Source organism: Marmota flaviventris, chromosome 7 (assembly GCF_047511675.1).
Source record: "Marmota flaviventris isolate mMarFla1 chromosome 7, mMarFla1.hap1, whole genome shotgun sequence".
NCBI classification, from domain to species: domain Eukaryota; kingdom Metazoa; phylum Chordata; class Mammalia; order Rodentia; family Sciuridae; genus Marmota; species Marmota flaviventris.
In genome coordinates this window covers 113681034-113699877 of record NC_092504.1, presented here as the reverse complement: position 1 = coordinate 113699877, position 18844 = coordinate 113681034, and the positions used below count along the sequence as shown (strand labels likewise).

At 35.8% G+C, this 18844-nt stretch overlaps 1 protein-coding gene across 7 annotated transcripts in view; it reads right to left on the bottom strand.

The window, feature by feature from the left end:
* Positions 1-18844, bottom strand: part of Pdgfc (platelet derived growth factor C) — a 221227-nt gene that overhangs the window by 20565 nt on the left and 181818 nt on the right. The window lies entirely within an intron of this gene.

Here is an 18844-nt window from a genome sequence, read left to right as displayed (position 1 = left end):
AGCACTGCTAGGCAAGCACTGCTATCGCTGAGCCACAACCCCAGCCCTCCAGTGTGACCTTTTAAAGCCATCATTTTAGTGTTTTGTATTTTATCATGGCTACCTTAAGCATTTTATGTATTTTAATTTCTTCCTTCTTTCAGAAAAAGAAAAACTGACTTGGAATAGTGCAATCAGAACTGTTGATGATTTTAAAGTAGCTACTGATCTCTAAAATACTGCAGCTTATCATTTCATTAGGATCTTTGTGGTGAGTACAATTTTAAAATTACAACATCTACAATGAAGTTCCCTTGAACAAATACACATGCGAATGTTTACCTTGAGTAGCATAGCAACCTGGACAAAACTTCTAAGGCCTACTAAGATTTATGTTACAGCTTTCTCAGTCAACTGCATACATCCTATTTCAAACTGATAAGGTTTTCAGTTCATTCATACCTAACAGGGTTAGGAATGCAGATTTGTTTTATCATTAAAAATAAAAGAACAACATTATTAGATGTTGTAGGAAAAGGGGGAAAAAAAAACAACATTCAAAGCCAGGCGCAGTGGCCATGTGCCTGCAGTCTCAACTACTGGGAAAGCTGAAGCAGGAGAAGGATGGACGGCTTCAGCCCACAAGTTCAAGACTGGACTGAGCAACACAGCAAGACCCCATCCCAAAAAAAGAAAGAGAAAAAGAAAAGAGAAAGAAAAAAGTTCAATGTTATGTAACATCACTTCTTAAAGGTGTCTTCATTCTCCTTTATGTGTGCCATGCTAATATACTGTAGAAAGTTCTGACTTTAAAAGCTTAAGAAGCAGAAACTGCAGATAGAGCTGACTGCCTGGAAGAACTGGTTGGAGGTTCTGTAAAGAGACCCAAATGCCCTGGAACAATTCATTTAAACATGCTTCTTTCTCTTTCCCCTTGTTCTTATCTGAATTCATCTGAAAAGTTATCTGGGTTATGTTTTAAAATTACTTTTAAGCCAGCAAAGTAAAGCAAATTCTTGCATTCCTACTCAAGAACAGATGTTTTAATACTGTGTGGGTAATGGAGATTATATATTTAAGTGAGAAATCCTAGGGCAGGTGGCCAATTGTATTCATATCAGATCTTACTATTGAGAAGGTCTTATTAAATGAGCATGACAATTGAATAAAACTTGACATATTTATGTAACCAATCCTGGTGACAGTCCAAGATGAAAAATGAAAAATGTGTATCATCCAGCACTTAAAGGCTGTGTATCATCCAGTCAATTCAAGCCTCAAACTTGAAGCTGACTTTCAAGGGTCATGAGTTTCATAGTTTCAGAAAAACTGGGAAGAACAGCAGGATTCTGCCTCTCCCCAAAGAGATGACCAATTTTGCCAAAAATGTTGTCTTAAGTAACAGTAATGCTTATGTTCTTAAGTACTGATGCTTACTAACTTGATGGATGAAACAGCTGTGGGGGGATGAATTTTCCTATCAGCATGCAACTTAAGAACTTCCAGGATCTGCCTGCATTTATAAATTAAGATATTATTACCTGGAATCCTCTTTACCTACAGTGTTGGTAGTTAAGAGTTTCACCCTAGTGCTTGCATCTCAGGTTTGAAGGTCTCAGTAGCAGTTGATGCTTTACCACACATGGAGCAGGCTAATTGTTGGCGATGATTGTCAACACACAATATTTACAATTTTTAGGTAAAATTGTGGAGTATAAGTAATAAGCTATATTGCAAACTAAAATCCCATGGGATAAGTAAATAACATAGTCCCAAGAACGTTTCCACAATAGCATCTGTGGGAAACCAAAAATGAAGGTTGCTGTTTTTTTTTTCCTATGAATATTTGAAAAATTATTCATCTGAATAAAAAGAAAAAAAAAGTGACAGGCCATTAAAAAACTCTAACAACATCCAACAGCTGCAAGTGGGTGACAATAAAGTATCACATGACTTCTTTCCTAATTGTATCACATTGAATATCCATGGATTTGCTTTCATATAAATATTCAAGAAATGACTAATGGTAAAGAAAGTCAAATGACCTCTCCTTCTCTACACTGTTATCATCAACCTAGCTATCCTTTCAGATCCTGTTCTCTTCATATCTCTAGCATGATGGTGAGTTCAAATCACTGCACCTCTGTCTCCTCCTACTTGCCTGTGAGTTTTATCATGGCAGGGGCTCAGTCCTAGGACCTCTGGATAATTTTTGATTTCTAGTGGTTTTTGGATCTGGAAGAAAAAAATCAAGGAAATGACAAAAACAAAACAAAACAGTGTACTACATAAATTTATCACCACCTTTCAGGGCAAAAATGAAGAAAATGTTTCAAAGTCTGTGACTACATTAGAACCAATAGGAACTGACAGATGATGAGGTATGTAGGAAAGGAGATTATTAGCTTGATAAGATGGGTTGACAGTGACATAATTATTTAATATAGACAAAATTAGTAAGATTGTAACAAGGAACGAGTTCTGGTTCGGTCATTGTAAGTGGAGGAATGGTAAATTGTGGACATGGATAGGCCCAATGGACAACGGCAAACATTTCCTATTGCTTAAGCTGATTTCAGATAAGGTATTTAAAAACTAATAAATATTACCTTGTAGAAAAGCAGGCACATTCGTAATTGCATTCACAGACTCTCCATTATCCAGGTATTGTTAGTGTGATGGCCAATTGTATTCATATCAGCTCTTACTATTGAGAAGGTCTTATTAAATGAGCATGACAATTGAATAAAACTTGACATATTTATGTAACCAATCCTGGTGACAGTCCAAGATGAAAAATGAACAGTGTGTATCATCTATCACTTAAAGGCTGGTATCATCTGATCATTCAACAAATACATATTGGACAGCCCATACGGGCCAGGCACTTCTCAATGTGCTGAGGATGGAGAAGTAAACAAAGGAAATATATTTCTCTGCTTTAATGAGGTACATATTTGCCATTAAGAAAAACCAAACATCAAAATGTGAGATGGTGAGATGTATTTCAGAGGGTAAAGCAGGGAGGGGATAAGAAAGAGATGATCCCTGGGAAAACCTGACATTCAGGAATGATCCCATGGCTACTTGAGAAAGATCATACCAGGTATGAGGAACAGCACAGCAAATAATCTGAGGTGGAAAGTTTGTCTGCTAAATTAAAATTTAAAGAAGAGCAATAAGGGGACCATGTAGGTGGATCAAAGGTTGAATACAGCAGTGCCCACCTCATGTGGGGAAATTATTGGCCAAGGACCAAGAACTTACAGAGATGAAAGTAGAGTTCCCTGATAGATTACAAGGTGACCAGTTAAATCTGAAGTTCAGATATACAATGAATGTTATTCTTGGTATAAATACAGTCAAGAAGATATGAAATCATTCACTGTTTAACTGAAATTCAAATATGAAACAGGGTTCATGTGTTGTCATTTTCTCACTAAAGCAAACCTAATTTGGGCCATTAAAGAGTCTTGCAAAGGAGTGATAACATCTGACATGTTTAAGAAAGGTTGTACTGAAGAAGATAAAGGTGGAAGTAGAGAAGCCACTTAGGAGTAGTTTCAGCAATTCAAATGGAAAGGTTGAAGAGGTGGGTGTACAGTCAAGAGAGGACTTTATGTCAGATGATTGGCTAGATATGTAGCTTTGGGAGCCAATGGCTTATAGATAACACTAAAAACCAAGAGAATGGATGGATGGACAACTGTGTGTTGATTAGGAAGAAGTGAGTACCATGGTCTTCCTTGGTTATAAAATGGTGCACATTAAGAAAGGCACAGGAGCTGGGGTTGTGGCTCAGCAGTAAAGTGCTTGCCTAGTACGTGCAAGGCCATGAGTTTGATCCTCAGCATGACATAAAAATAAATAAATAAAATAAAGGAATTGTGTTCAACTACAACTAAAAAACAAATATTAAAAAAAAAGGAAAGGTGCAGACCTAACAACATCACCAGAATCCTAGAACACAGAGAGGAAGAACTAATAAAGAGACTGAGTAGTGAGCAGCGGGATAGGTGGAAAATAGGGGGAGTGATGTTGTAGAAATTAAGTGAGAAAGTGTTTGGTGGGAGAAAATGAATTGAAAGATCAGCTATGCCAACTGCTGATGACAGGTCCCATAAGGAAAGACTGAGAATTCTCCATGGGATTTGCAATACGTGTGCAATGGAGACCTGAACAAAGAAGATTCTGGTAGGACTTTCGTGGTGGTGGGAAAGCATGATAAGAATGAGTTTAGGAAAAAAGAGGAGAGCAACTAGAGACAGAAAACCCCCCAAAAATGTTCTGCAGCTTTGCTGACTTGGAGAGCAGAGAACACAAGTGAAAACTAAATAGTAATGTGGGGTCAAGAGAAGCACTTACTTTTCTTAAGATGCGATAAATGATAGAATACATATATGCTGAGGAAAATAAACCAGTAGAAAGGGAAGAAGAGGAGGCACAAGAAGAGAAAGAAGGAAAGAAAGAGGGTGAGGAAGAGGAGGAAAAGTAGCAGAGGAGAAGGGAAAGGAAGAGGAGGAAGAAGGGAGAGAGGAGAAGGAGGAGGAGGAAGAGGTAATGGTGGAGGTGTTTCAGGAGAAAGAAAAGAGTGGAAGCCATCACTGGTCAGACAAGGGGTGGAGAGATGGAATAATGCAGGCATACAGAGGTCACCCAAGATTACAAGAAAGGAAGCTACTGTCCAGGTACCAATGAAACAGGTTTATAAAAAGCAAGGAGGTAAGTTTGAGGAAGTTTTTTACTGACTGCTTAAATTTCCCTTGTGAAACAAGAAGCAAAATTATCATCTGCTGGAGGTTGGAAGAGATAAAACATGTTCAATCATAACCCTGAATTACTGGAGGGAAGAAAGACAAAGAAATTGTAGTATGGTTGTCCCGGTGCACCATAGAACATTTAAATCCAAAGTAAATCTAAGTTCTGTTAGAGTAACAACAGGGTTTCATTCATGGACACTGTTCTTGATGGGGAGGCATAACTTTGTGTTTGGGTATATCCAGAGCTTTCTGAAATCAAGTGTAGTGACCAATAATCTCAGCTAAGGAGTCTCGCTGATAAGGAGTTTTGACTTGGCAAAGGCTTTGGTGCTGGAAGTCTGTGGAAAAGAGAACAAATATAGAGGAACTGAGAGAAAGATGCCTGGGGGAACCACAGATTTCCCAGAGTCTCCAAAGTGTTCAGAGACCAACAGTAACTTTCAGATGTTGTTGTTGAAGCCTTTTAAGAACTTGACTATGAGAAATTACAGAGCAGTATATAATATATTGCAGAGATTTTTGAAGACAAAATGATCCAAAATATTCATTATAATTAAAGTGTTGAATTTCATATAAAAAATTCAGAAGAGCCCCAGATCCTTGCTTGAATTGAGTACTTGGCTAATTGTCTCCATGGTGAATTCAATGTTAATTTTTATTTGAGGTGAAAAAGTCTTGACATTAAAATTCTAATTTTAATCATCTCCTATCAATTAGCCTTAACAAAGGATATTTGGTTAAAAGAATTAAGTTCATGAGGGAATTGAAACTTAATCTGAGAAATCTTAACTTTAAAGAGGAGAATTTAAGTTTGATAATGTGAATAGTCATGCAATAAATACCCAATTTAGAAATAGTTTTCATAAATGGTTAAAGCAATTTATCTTTCTAAACATCTTCTGTATTCACTGATGCTGAAATACTTTCTGGCTTCTGATGATTTTATGCAGATTATCATGGTAATCACTGTAAACTAGTAGGAAAACTGTAGTTTTATGTGAGCTGATCAGATGTGCTTTCTGCTTACACTACTGCCACTCATCATCTGGGAAGTGGTTAGTTTTGTTCGTGGGACTAGAGTATAGAATTATATAACTGTTGACATTGGGCTAACCTCTTTGATAATCAGAGCACGGCATAATTCTGTGCCAACTAGACAAAGCAATTTCTCAGTACACTCTGGAAATACTTTAGTTCTATTGAGTCTACAACCTGAAAGCACTTATTTCCTTTACTAGCCAGAATAAAGCTGAAAGATGTGAGGTTTTCTCTTTAACCAAAATGAAGAGCACAAGGAGAGAAATTTATAAATATCAAAAAGTCTTCCAAAACAAAATGAATTTTTCTGATTTCATTAAACATTAATGTACATAATAAGTGTGTGAGTCATAATACATCACTTGAAAACCCTTTACTCTGAAATGGTAAATGATGCATACATTTAAAAAATATTTATATACAATTTTACATGAGATAAGATAGTGAGATAAACCAACATTATCAACAGGATGTATGTTTAAAGACTGGGTATGATTATAAAATATTTTATGAATACAAGTCAGAAGGCTATGAACTTTTTCCAGGGTGTGCATGTGTAGAAATGTGTGTGCATGTGCACATACCATCTGGCAGCACAAAAGCTGCGCTTCCTGAAATTCAGGTGATTTGAGGAATGGCTGACAAAACTGAGGAAGCCCTAGGTACATAGATTGAAGAAGTGAATAATTTATGGAACATTATTGAAAGGGATACTCTGTGTGTGTGTGTGTGTGTGTGTGTGTGTGTGTGTGTAAATTGTCAATAGACATTTATTTATTTATATGTGGTGCTAAGAATCGAACCCAGGGCCTCACAGGTACTAGGCAAGCACTCTACCACTAAGCCACAACCCCAGCCCTGAAAGGGATACTTTTGACACAACACAAAATTATGGAAAGAACATACACAGGGTGTGGTTGTGCCCACCTGTAATCCCAGTTACTCAGGAGACTGAGGCAGGAGGATGGAAAGTTCAAGACTAGCCTCAGAAACTTAGCAATGCTCTAGGCAACTGAGAAAGATCCTGTCTCAAAATAAAAAATAAAAAATAAAAAGGGCTGTGGCTGTTGTTCAATAGTTAAGCACCTCTGGGTTCAATCCTTGGTACCATAAAAAGAGAGTAAGAAAGAAATTGGAACTCTGAATCAGCATATCTGGGTATGAACACTGGATTTACCATTTATTATTGGTGAGTCTGGTTAAGGGCAAATCACTCATTTCCTGTGTGTTTTAGAGTACTTATCTATAAGTCAAAGATAATAATATATGACAACCTACTTATGAGTTGCTTTGAATCTCAATTAAAATGTTGTGCATAAATATATTGTACTAGGTGATAAGCAAATCTTCAATATTAATAATGAGGAAAGTCATGAAATTACTGCATGAACTTTCAAAGAAAAGATTAAGATCAGTAAGAGGAACTGAAGAGAAAGATTTTAGCTTAATATAGGAAATAAATTTCTAAAAATAATGCTGTTTAAAAATGGAGTGTCCTCAAGAGTGACAAGATAATGAATTCACAATTTTTATGTCCATGTCACAAAATCATTTTGTTTTCAGAGGAAAAGGAATTGCAAATCAGATGGAACACATGCAAAAGTAATCAATACCTTAATAATAAAAATGTAAAGGTAAAAATATAATTTAAATGTTTCCATCAATTTTGAAACTTTATGATTTTGGATCAAGTAAAAATATTCAAATATTAATAATACAAAAAAAAATCTTTCCTCTATATTGGCCTTGTGGAGGACCCAATATTAAGTGTGTTGCAACCCAAATTTTCTAAATAAAAATATTACTTTCAAAATGTAAACATAGGAACTTATACCAGTTATTTACTGAGTTTTTTTTTTTTTTTTCCACCACAATTGCCCATTAAACGTGTTAGGGCATGTCAAAGTATCGTGTAATTTGAAAGTCATGATTAGTACTGTAAGACTGTATGACTTACACTTTGCATAAAATCTGTATTTGTACTGCTCTGCATTTAGCAGGATTTTTGGCTACTATGAGGTTATAACCGAGACTTGGTTATCCAATAAATTAATTCCCTTCTGGAAGTTGGGCATTTTTTATTGTTTTATATGACCTGAATTTTTCTTGTCTTACTTTTAAATTTTAAATCTTATGTAAGCATCAATTTTACATCTTGAAGGTGCCAATGATTTCTTGGGCAATCCACCAAAGATTTTTCCTAGTATCAACATTCATACAGGAACACAGGGCTGCTGCTCCCTGGCGTTGGGCTTTAGAAGTTTGCTTTTCTACCACACAATGCAAAGGCTGGCATTTTTTTCCAGTAGGTTCTACTTAATGACCTTGTGTGGTTGGCTAACAGGAATATTTATGCCTGCATTAGAATGCCTTTGAGAGATGTTCCTATCATTCATTCATTCATTCATTCATTCATTTATTTGAAATTCTGGAGGGCTTGCTTATGTACAGGTACTCTGCTATGAAGTGAAAATAGAGAAAATAGTCTTTGATCTGAAGGCATTTAGATAAACTGCAGCCATCCCTAAAAAAATCTAAGTATTATTGTTTATGTTTAACTTTTCATACATTTAGAGGAACTTGGAGATTCAAAAATGACCTTGTTGCATTTGACATGCCTTAACACATCCAAGGTAAGAGGCCTCAAAAATATAGTAGCAACAAGTTTAGGACATCCAGAAGCAAAACAGGAAAAAAGGTAAACAGGAAATAAGGTAAATATTTAATGAAATTAGATTTCAAAATAATCTAATAAAGAAGTTTGTATAAAATAAACCTTGAATTCCAATTGATTGGTACACTCACTGGGAAAAAAAAATCTTCTAAATGCAAAACAGTGCCAACACAGAGTTGATACAAAGTCCTAAAATCCCTCATGTATGTTTTGCTTTCTAGGTGATTAGTAAGTTTTAACAATTTAGCATTAATGTAACTGCTCTAGAAGTAATAATACATGTTAGTAGTGGTAACCTGTCATAGATGAAATACCAAGGCAAGCCTTAAACATTATAAACATGTACTCACTGTTTAATACATACAGGTGTGGCAGAAAAAGTGCAACGCCCAGCATGGGATCATCTTGGAAGCCTAATCTCCATCTGGCCATGAACTTTCAAATTTATTTTGGGAAAGTGTGGAAACTTTGATATGCTTAATGAAATCCTCATGTTTACCATCTGTACAATTTTTCTCTCAATCCTAAGGATCCAAGGAAAAGAACCTAATATATCTATCTATGCTTAAAACAAATGCAGTAACACATTGAACTTTCTTATTTGTTCTCAAAGGTATAGCACTGCGGATGGGTGGGTGGGTAGAAAAGTGAATAAAAATATTAATATTTGTGTTATTTACAACTTGCATAAAAATTTAAAATATGTAATTTCACCAGTGCTACAGTCTATATATATGAAGGGAAATACAACTGTATTAATAGAATTTATTCCTAAGATAAATAAAGCGAGTTTATTAGTGGAACACCTGAGCCAATTTGGAAATGAGTTATACTTAAAACACATTCCATGAAAAATCAGTCAATTATTTAAAACAAAAACATACATATCAAGATCAGAATACAGAAGAGGAGGAAAGCAAGAGAGCATGCATGAGCAGAGAATGTTTCAAAATTCCAGCATCTCCCAAGCAAAATGTCTCAACTGAATGACAAGTTATTTCTTCCAAAAATGCATTATCTTCAGGCAGAAATGCCATTAATCCACAGTGAATACCACTCACGGCCCCGTTCCATGGAGTGTGCATAGTTTAGAAAGCCTACAGACCTGTCTAAACAATGAACAACTGGTTTTCCAAACCTTTAATCTGTGTTTCCAAATATGCCAGGGAGGGCAAGAGAACACATTTCATGCTTCACATTTTATAAGTACTACCAAGAGCCAGCTATCTCTAAGTGGTAGCTGTAGTCTCTTCCCTGATTTCACAAAAAAATTCAAGAGAGCTGGAGGGCAGGGAAGATACCCTCTCCTTTACTCATGCTTGTTGCCACTGGCACCAAACAGTTATGGAGGACAGGTGGTCGCTGGATTGCTGAAGCCTTCACTAATTAAATTCTGAATTCCTGTGCAAAAGACAGGCAAGTTCTTCCAAGAAGCGGGAGGCAAACCAAGCCAACAGTGTATCTATGTAACAAGCTGTCTCTTAATGCCACAGAGGCTAAGCAGGCATTCAATGAATAGTTCCTTGAAAGCAAGAGTAAAATTCTGAAAAGCAACCAACAAGAACGGGTTCTTAAAAGAAGTAAGTTTTGATTCTGTGGTTGAAAAACTTTGAATCTAGAATTTCTATAATCCATGTTAGGTTTTACAGGTTAGAATGAAAAATATTTTCAGTGCCAACATGTTTTAGAACATGATATTTTTCCAGAAAAGCAAGTAGAATGGACAAAGAGGCAGATTTTTTGGTGCTGGGGACTGAACCCACGCCTCGTGCTTGCTAAGCATGATCCTTATTGCTGAGCTACATCCTCATTCCCAGAGTTATAATCTTTCGTGTACAAATATCTTTTACTATCTAGGTAGAGCTTTCAAACTCAAGTTGTGACATATTTTGTGGAATGGTGAAATCAATTTAATGTATCATGAAAGTGTTCTTTAAAAAAATTGGAAGAAAATATCATATATTGAGTTTTACATTTAATACTTGACAGGCTATATTTTAAAATGTGATTGTGTCTCTAAGTGATTATATTTCAAATTTTTTTCCTTAAGATGTAGCCTTGGTCATGAAGTACAAATACCTATTTGCAAGGACAGTGCCTTAGAATCAGAATATGTCAGTTAACTTGACATTAAAATAAAGGTTACTCATATTTGTTGACTGGTATCTACCAAACACTGAGCTAAGCATTTGATATTTAATCCTCACAAGAACACAGGGCAGAAACTTTTGTTATTCACATTTTGTGAGAAGGCAAACTTGCCCAGGGTTTTATAGGTAGATTTAGTGGTAGGATGAAAACAACAAGTCAGATCTGAAACTCTCAAGGCTACGATCCCCCTTCAGGAAGGGTTCAGTGAAGTCTTGGTCAAGACCAATAACTGAAGGGCAAACAACATGTTGGCAAGCCCCAGGGGCTCAGAGGAGTAAGTACTGTTTCCAACATGGATGATGGAACTTGTATCAGAATACGATGTCATGCCTGAGCACCTATGGCTGTGTGATGTGGGTTACCCAAGATGTAAAGAAAATAAACCAGGGCTTACTTTAACCTGTGTTCATCTTCATACGTTCATAGCTTTGGGGTTGCTGACATTGTTGGGAGGCTGAAGTACTTACAGTTTACACAGGCCACCACACTTTCTCCTGATTGCTTAAATCAGAGCCTACTCGACATTGGAAGAGCAGGTTCTATTTTAGGAAGTAGAATGCACAATTTGAATGGAGATGTTTTAAGTTATACAAAGTTAAAAAAATAAGCATGCAGACAAGCAAAATGACTCTACCACAACCCTTGACTTTAGCAAAGGTATGACACAGACAAAATTTTGAAATATTAACTTTCAAAACAATACCAATGAAGAAGTAGTTTAGGATAATGGATCATCTAAGACAATAAATAAAAGAGAAGAAAGAAGAATTGAGGATGGGAGGAAGAGAGGAAGAGAGGAAAGAAGGAAATTCTTATCTCACTAATAAGAAAATTATCTTTTGTACATCTTCATCTGGAGTTGTACACAGGTCATTGTTCTAGCAGAAATCTCATGCTTTTAAGGAGTTTCTGGTATTAAGGAGTTTCTTCAAGCTATTACTTGCAGCTTGAAAAATAATGAAGCTAAATTATAGGAAATATTAAAGAAGACAACAAAAATGTATTATATGTCTCCTCTGTGCTAGGCATACTGTTATTTCCTTTGATATGCATAACAATACACAGTTACCAATTACCTTTCTACTGATCACATGATTAGTTAACAATTTTCAGGATCATGCAGCATCAGTATAGGAACTGCACAAAGCCCAAAGGGCAGCAGTGGTCATCTTACCTGACCTGCACCTAACTGTCCTGGCTTAATCACCTTCCCTTTGCGTGCAGACACTGACTGATGATACCACCACCCATAACTCACTGAACGCTGCCTACAACATCCCTCCTGCTTCTGTGGGTTGAATCATACTTTCCAAGAGGCAGCTGTGTTTGTTGCCCCAAAGTATTTATATCAGTAGCATTTGTTATGATAATCATTAATCTATTTAAATATTAGTAACCCAATCCAATATGAGTTATGCCTTCTTTGAAAACAGATGAATGCTTTCAAAGGACTCCATATCAAATGAGTTGCTCTAATAAATTAACGTTAAATTAGTGATGAAAGAGATAACTGTAAAATCTAGAAGGAGGAAACTTTCATAAAATCCTAGAGGAATTCTGCATTAAGATTGCTTTAAAACCCATCTTTGAGTTCTCATTTTCATTTAAAGAAAGCCAAACTGAAAATAATAACCAAGGTCAATGGCTATGAATTATAAAAGAAAAACATCAGAACCCCAACCAGCAAATCCTTAACAAAAAAGGTATTTCCCTCTATAAAGAAGGATGAAATTAAAATTAATTTTTTGAGTGTGTGTATTATTTTTATGACTCTTTACCTGAACTATACACATCAATTAATAGACCAGCAACAAGCTCTAAATGTGCTCCTGAACTGGCTTTCATTGAATTCTAAAATTAAAAAAAATAATTTCAAAATATCATAAGTCTCTATATTTGGCTTTGAAAATAGTTTGACTTTTACATATTATATCTTACATTTAATATGTAAATACTACCACATACCATACCTGTTGGAACCAAATTATACAAATTTTGCATGAGAAGAGATTTAGTAGAACTAAAGTCATCAATCTCCTCTGGAGAAATGAAGGTGTTTTTAAGCAATCAGTTCTAAATCTTGACATCAGTTTAAAGCTATAGATTATATCTTGAGCTCCCAGCATCCGAAACCATCATTAATCTCTGTCATGGAGGAAGCAAAGCCTCATACGTGGATTTATTTATAGAGACTATTTATGTTTCACACATTCACTTTGAATCCCACATCAAGAGGAGTGATTTGTGGTATTATTTTTGATTTTGTAATCTTTAATCTATAATAGGTGTTCTACTTAAGCTGCCAAAATGTTCCTATACCATATTACAGAGTTTAGATAAAGAAAATTGTGAGCTCCCTCAATTCTGAATAAGTTTCCTACCAGATCTAATATTCTGAAGCCATTTCTTGTTCTAAAAATATTTACTCTTTCTTGTTATTTTACACTGAGCTACCCTTAAAACAATGTGCTAATCAAATATCTTTCCAATTCTTATTTCTGAAAGATGTGTCACAATACTTTCATTTAATACCTTCTATGGTGCTTTCTCTTTTTGGTTATTTGATATTTCCCACTGAGGTGTGTGGATTGTGTCAATGTCAGCTTCCAAGTTGTGAAAGACAATACAGATGCTCCTCAATTTTTGATGGTGACATTCCAAAATGACCCATTGGAAATTGAAAATATCCAGAGTAAAAACTGTGGTTCATACACCTAAAGTATTGAATACTACAGGTTGGCTATATAGTCTACTGTATAATAGTGGTCATTTGCCCTCAAGATCCTGGGGTTGGCTAGCAGCTGTGGCTGATGGCTGAGGCCCAGCATCCAGAGAAGAGTACTGTATGCACTATCAGAAGCCCAGGAAATGGTAAAAATTAAATTCTTTTTTTTCAAAATTAAATTCTAAGTGTTACAGAGTGGGTAACACTTTTCCACTATTGTAAAGTTGACAATCAAAGTTGAATGATCATTCTAAGCTGAATATAATGGGTCTGTAATACTTTATGCAAGACCTCACCATGGGGAAAACCTGGATGAAGACTATACAGGATCTCTGAGCAATATTTATTTAAAATGTGTGTCAGTTTACAATGATTTCAAAGCAAAATATCAAAAAGTTGCCTAGGAGATATTGTACTATGCTTGAGATTATAGGTTTTTCTATATATTTCTTTTTTTCTTTCTTTTCTTTCTTTTTTTTTCATTTGGTCAAGCTACATTCTTTCCTGGATAAAATGGGCATAGTTGCTCATGCAGTTATTGTAAATACTAATGGAACTATATGAGATGACTCACAGCAAGAAACCAATATAACTGTAAGTCTCCAAGATGTAGGACATACAGAACTATGTATATAGTATAATATGTAGTAGCTATACTATCTTTATAGGTAGGGTGTGGTTTTCCTATCTGCTTAATAGAAATGTACAGTATTAGGACAAAATTACATTTAGATCTAAGTTGAATGAATGCTTTCTTTAAGCAAAATCACGTCTTGCCACATATGTTTCTCTCTCTCTCTCTCTCTCTCACACACAGACACACACACACACACACACACACACACACACACACACACAAAGATGCTAAGGGCATTCAAAGAGAAAAAACTAAGAATCATACCAAAAGGCCTTTTAAAGAGTTAACATTCTTATTGGGTACAGTGGTGTACACCTGCATCTTTGGTGGCTGGGACAGGAAGACTGAAAGATTTGAGATCAGCCTCAGAAATTTAACAAGGCCCTCAACAACTTAGCAAGACCTGTCTCAAAATTAAAAAATAAAAAAAAGGGCTGGGGATGTGGCTCAGTGGTTTAGTGTCCCTGTGCTCAATCCCTGGTACCCCCCCCCAAAAAAAAAAAATTGTTAACATTCTTAAATTAATTGCTCAGTGCTCAGTGGCATGAAATTATGCCATGCTCTTAAGGACAAGTAAAGATCATGGCAAGAATAGCAAACAAATAAACAGTACAACAAGAAAAATGAAACAGTGAAGGGCAAGCCCTTTTATGTCATAGCAATTCTATTAAAAAAGAAAATATAACCTAAAGGTAAATAAAAAGCATGAACCTAATATTTGGGGAAGCAGGTTAAATATGCAGTGACAATACACACCTTCACAATTTGCATTTTTATAACTCCAAATCTTAAATAAATAGCATTTAATCATAAAATATTAAACACTCTCAGTGTTCCCAAAAGTGACTATAAAAGGGGCATGTAAGCATTAGTTCACACAGTACTCTGCAGAAGACCAAGTCTGAAGGGACTTCGCCTTCAAAATAAAATAAAGCAGTGTATGTCTTGGTGGACTGGGGAGTTCTTTGTATTACTTTTATCAGTGATGGAATTAGGATACCTCAGAGTGTCAATCATCATATTCCACAAAGAAAGGAAAATATTTGTGTCAGAATGTTTGAGATGACTTCTGAAGAATTTCATCCAAAGGATGTGTCATTGATTTTAATACCTCCTCATTCAGGTATTTGAAGTCAAGTTTTGGCATGCAGTCTCTCCCTAACACTTCAGTGTCTTGCATATTTCTCCAAAACAACTAATTACACTTAATGCCATTTCATTAACTTATACCCAGCAGGAAAGTGCTTTTTTTTTATCCGATCAGAATGTTATTCCACTGGAAAAAGGCATTTCCACTTTGCCAATGCTATAAAAATTTACAAGCACATTTTCAGAGGAGATATTAAGCTGATTTGAAGTCTTGCACATTTATTCCCAATTCCTATCTCAGATTTCATTTTAGAGTCTTAGATAATTGCCATTTGAATGTCTTCCCTATTATTCTTCTATAAGGGAAAAAAAGTTTTTAGTATAAGCCTTAGTTTTCTTAAACAACCTGCCTTGGAAGTACTTAAGATAATTCATATGGTCTTTTAAGGCAAGAGCTAACAGCCTTACTCTTTTACCTGAAAAACTTCTTGCAGAGAAGCAAAAGAAAAGTTGTCAGCCAGATATTTCCATGGTAGCTTTTATTCTTGAACAAAACCTGACTTAACAAGAATGGTAGCACCCAGGCATAGACGGGATCTGTGACCTGGAGCCATGACATAAAAAGATCCTGGTTCCAGAATCTGCCCCTACCCCTAGCTTCTCTGGGGCCCTTGGTGACCTACATGCGGCCGTTCTACAAATAGCTACAAAATTGGATTTCACACCTATATTAGTCCTCATATACTTGTTTTCTCATCCAATAATTCTAAATAGTTGTTGAGCATCTATTGAATTTCAGACTCAGTGCACAGACTGCATCAAAATACAAACGTTCTGGGGTATTTTGCATTCTAGAGTGTTCGGTACCTGCTTAACAGGAGGCTCTCTAGTCACCGGACATATCTGCTTTCCAATTTTAATTTTCCTGTTTCTTTGTACAAATTTTGGCCATCAAAATTTCCTGAATATTACAAATCTGTAAAATTTGGTGATGACAAGATTACTGGGATACTCATATCAAGGAACTGGGTAAGTTTTCACTTGTGATAGGGTTGACATAAGTGACACACTGACTTCATTTTAATTTTTCACATTCTTTTGTATATTTGTTTACATTGCAGATGATATTATTGATTTATCTATTTGGGTACTAGGGACTGAATCCAGAGGAGCTTTACCGCTGATCTATATTCCCAATCCCCCACCCTTTTTTTGTTTTTTTAATTAAGACACTAAGTTGCTTAGAGACTTGCTTCATTGCTGAGACTGGCCTCAAATGTGTCATCTTCCTTCGAATGTCATATTTGCTTTTACTGTGTGCAGAAAGTACAATTTAACCCTCATTATTTACCACCAGTGTCATTTACTAATAAGTGTGTGTATGCATACATAAATATACATGTATAAAAACATTATATATTATTTTCTAGTTTAAAAACTTATTGAAGTTTCCAGAGTATCCATTACATCACAATCAACAGAAATGGTGTGTAAATTAGTTTTTAGAATTAAAAACTAAACAAATATGGCGAGAACTCTTAAATTTGTTTTCCTTCCCCAGTGATTTTCCTCATATTTCCTAAACCAGCCTAAAAAGAGGTTTGCTTTAAATAGAATTAGGAAAAGTCTGATTAATATCCTCACTTCTAAATATGTGGCCTTCTCTGAATTTTAAATGGCAAATGGAAATAATATTGCATCCAGGGGATTAAATGATACAAGGCACTCCTGAAAAGATCTGGTATTTGTTTCAATCTATGCTCATTCTATCTGACTCAAACATAGATGCTCCTTGGGTTCTGAAGAGGTTACAACCTGAAAAATCCAAGGTAAACTGAAGATACTGGAAGTTGAAAGTGCATTTAGGGCACCTATCCCACCAAACATCTCAGAGTAGCAATGAAGTCCACTATAGGATATCAGTTGCTCCTGTCACTGAGCTTCATGAAGAATACTTCCCATATCATATGGCTAGCCCAGGAGAAGATGAAACTAAAATTTCAAGTATGATTTCTATTCAATGTGTGTTACTTTGGCACTCTTTTAACGTAGGTGAAAAAATCATGAGATGAGCCATCAAAAGTCAAGGACCATCTGTTCAAAGTTGACCTCATGAATTACTTCCTTTTCAACAGCTTACAACAAACTCACCTTTCAAAATTAATCTCCTCTGTAGAAGTACAGTACACTAATTGCACTTATCTTTCAGTTTTGTTCTAAGACTGTCAGGGGATGTAAAATTTTGCTATATATAAAATCAGAGTCATGTGAATTTGAAGTAGTCTTAATATATTAATATTATTACTCAAATAGACAAGTATTTGAAGACTTTGTGAGAGGATAAGATTTTCTTGAATGTATGGATCATATGACAAGTTGTTTGGTCATACCTATCATGAATACTTAACAAAGCATGGTTGGTGTCATCCTGAACCTGGACAGAAACCAGGTATAAATTAATCAAGTAACAAAGTTCATCAAGGTTGTTTTTCAGGAAAAAACCTCTTTAAACTTCTAGAGATCTGCTAAAAACTAACTATCCTCTATTGAGCATGTGCAGAAGAGGCCAGCTCCTACAGGCCATGACCTTTAATGTTGCAAGCTCAAAATCCCCAGTTACATAACTGCTATGGAAAAGGAACACGTGAACCAAGAAGAAGCATGTCAAGAGGCTATGCCAAAAGAACCCAAATCCCCCTTCTTGACATCTGGTCAACAGGCAGCTTTCCCTTCTCTCTTCCAATAAATTCCCTTGTTACCAACCAACTGAGGAGACAGATTTGAGCAAGAGTTCTGTCTCCTGAATGGTGGGTCTTGAATAAAAGCTTTATCTTTTTGCAAAAATGTGGTGTTTTAGTATTGGCTTTTATATGTGTCAGGCAGTAAACCCTTGCCCTGCGTCATTTGTGGATACGACTAGACAAGACCCTAATAGTATTCAGGATATCTTATACAGCTAATCATATTAGTCCAATCCAACCTTTCTAACATTAAAATTAAAGTGAACATAATTTTAACACCATCATGCAAAGCCATCTTCTAAAGGGGTTTACTTCACCTGGCATGGGAGGGTAACAGAACCTGGATACATTCACATATTAAGTTGTCAATGAACCTGTGCAGAGTTTCTGAAGCTATTGTTAATCAAAGATAAAGCTAATCTCTAATAAGGACCTCAATATTTAAACTCAATAAATAATGAAAAAGAATGAAAAGATGGTGATTTTGCCTCTGTTATCTCCTGCAACTATGTTTCTAAAGGTATTTTTAAAGTGCATAATACCTTAACTCCATAGAAAATTGGAAAGAAGCCAGCAGCAATAGGATTTGGAAATGGAAGAGCAGGTGGATGTGGACCTGATGAAGTATGGCAGGGGACGAAGCCAAGAAGCAATCTGATATACACTAATGGAATGCCTCCAGAGCTCTGGATTTGGTGGCATTTCCAGGTAACTACAGAAGTGGGAATGAAGCACACTGAGTTAAAAACATAAGAATTGGTTGAAAATCTGCAAATGGAACTGTCAGACACCCCTGATCTATTTCCCCTCTTGGCAAAAGATTGACTTATTCCCTGCTCAGATTTGCTCCCTAAACAGAATAAAACAGAACATTTATGGACTGGAAAACCTAAGCAGTCTTGTGAGTGGTGATATTATTCTAACCACGGGGAAGGGACTAGAGTAGAAACTTTTATATTGAATGCTAAGACTTTGGGTCTTAGTCCACTTAGCTTCCCAGTCCACAGAATTGGCAACCAAGATTTATACTCCTAGGAAAGAGATTAGGGA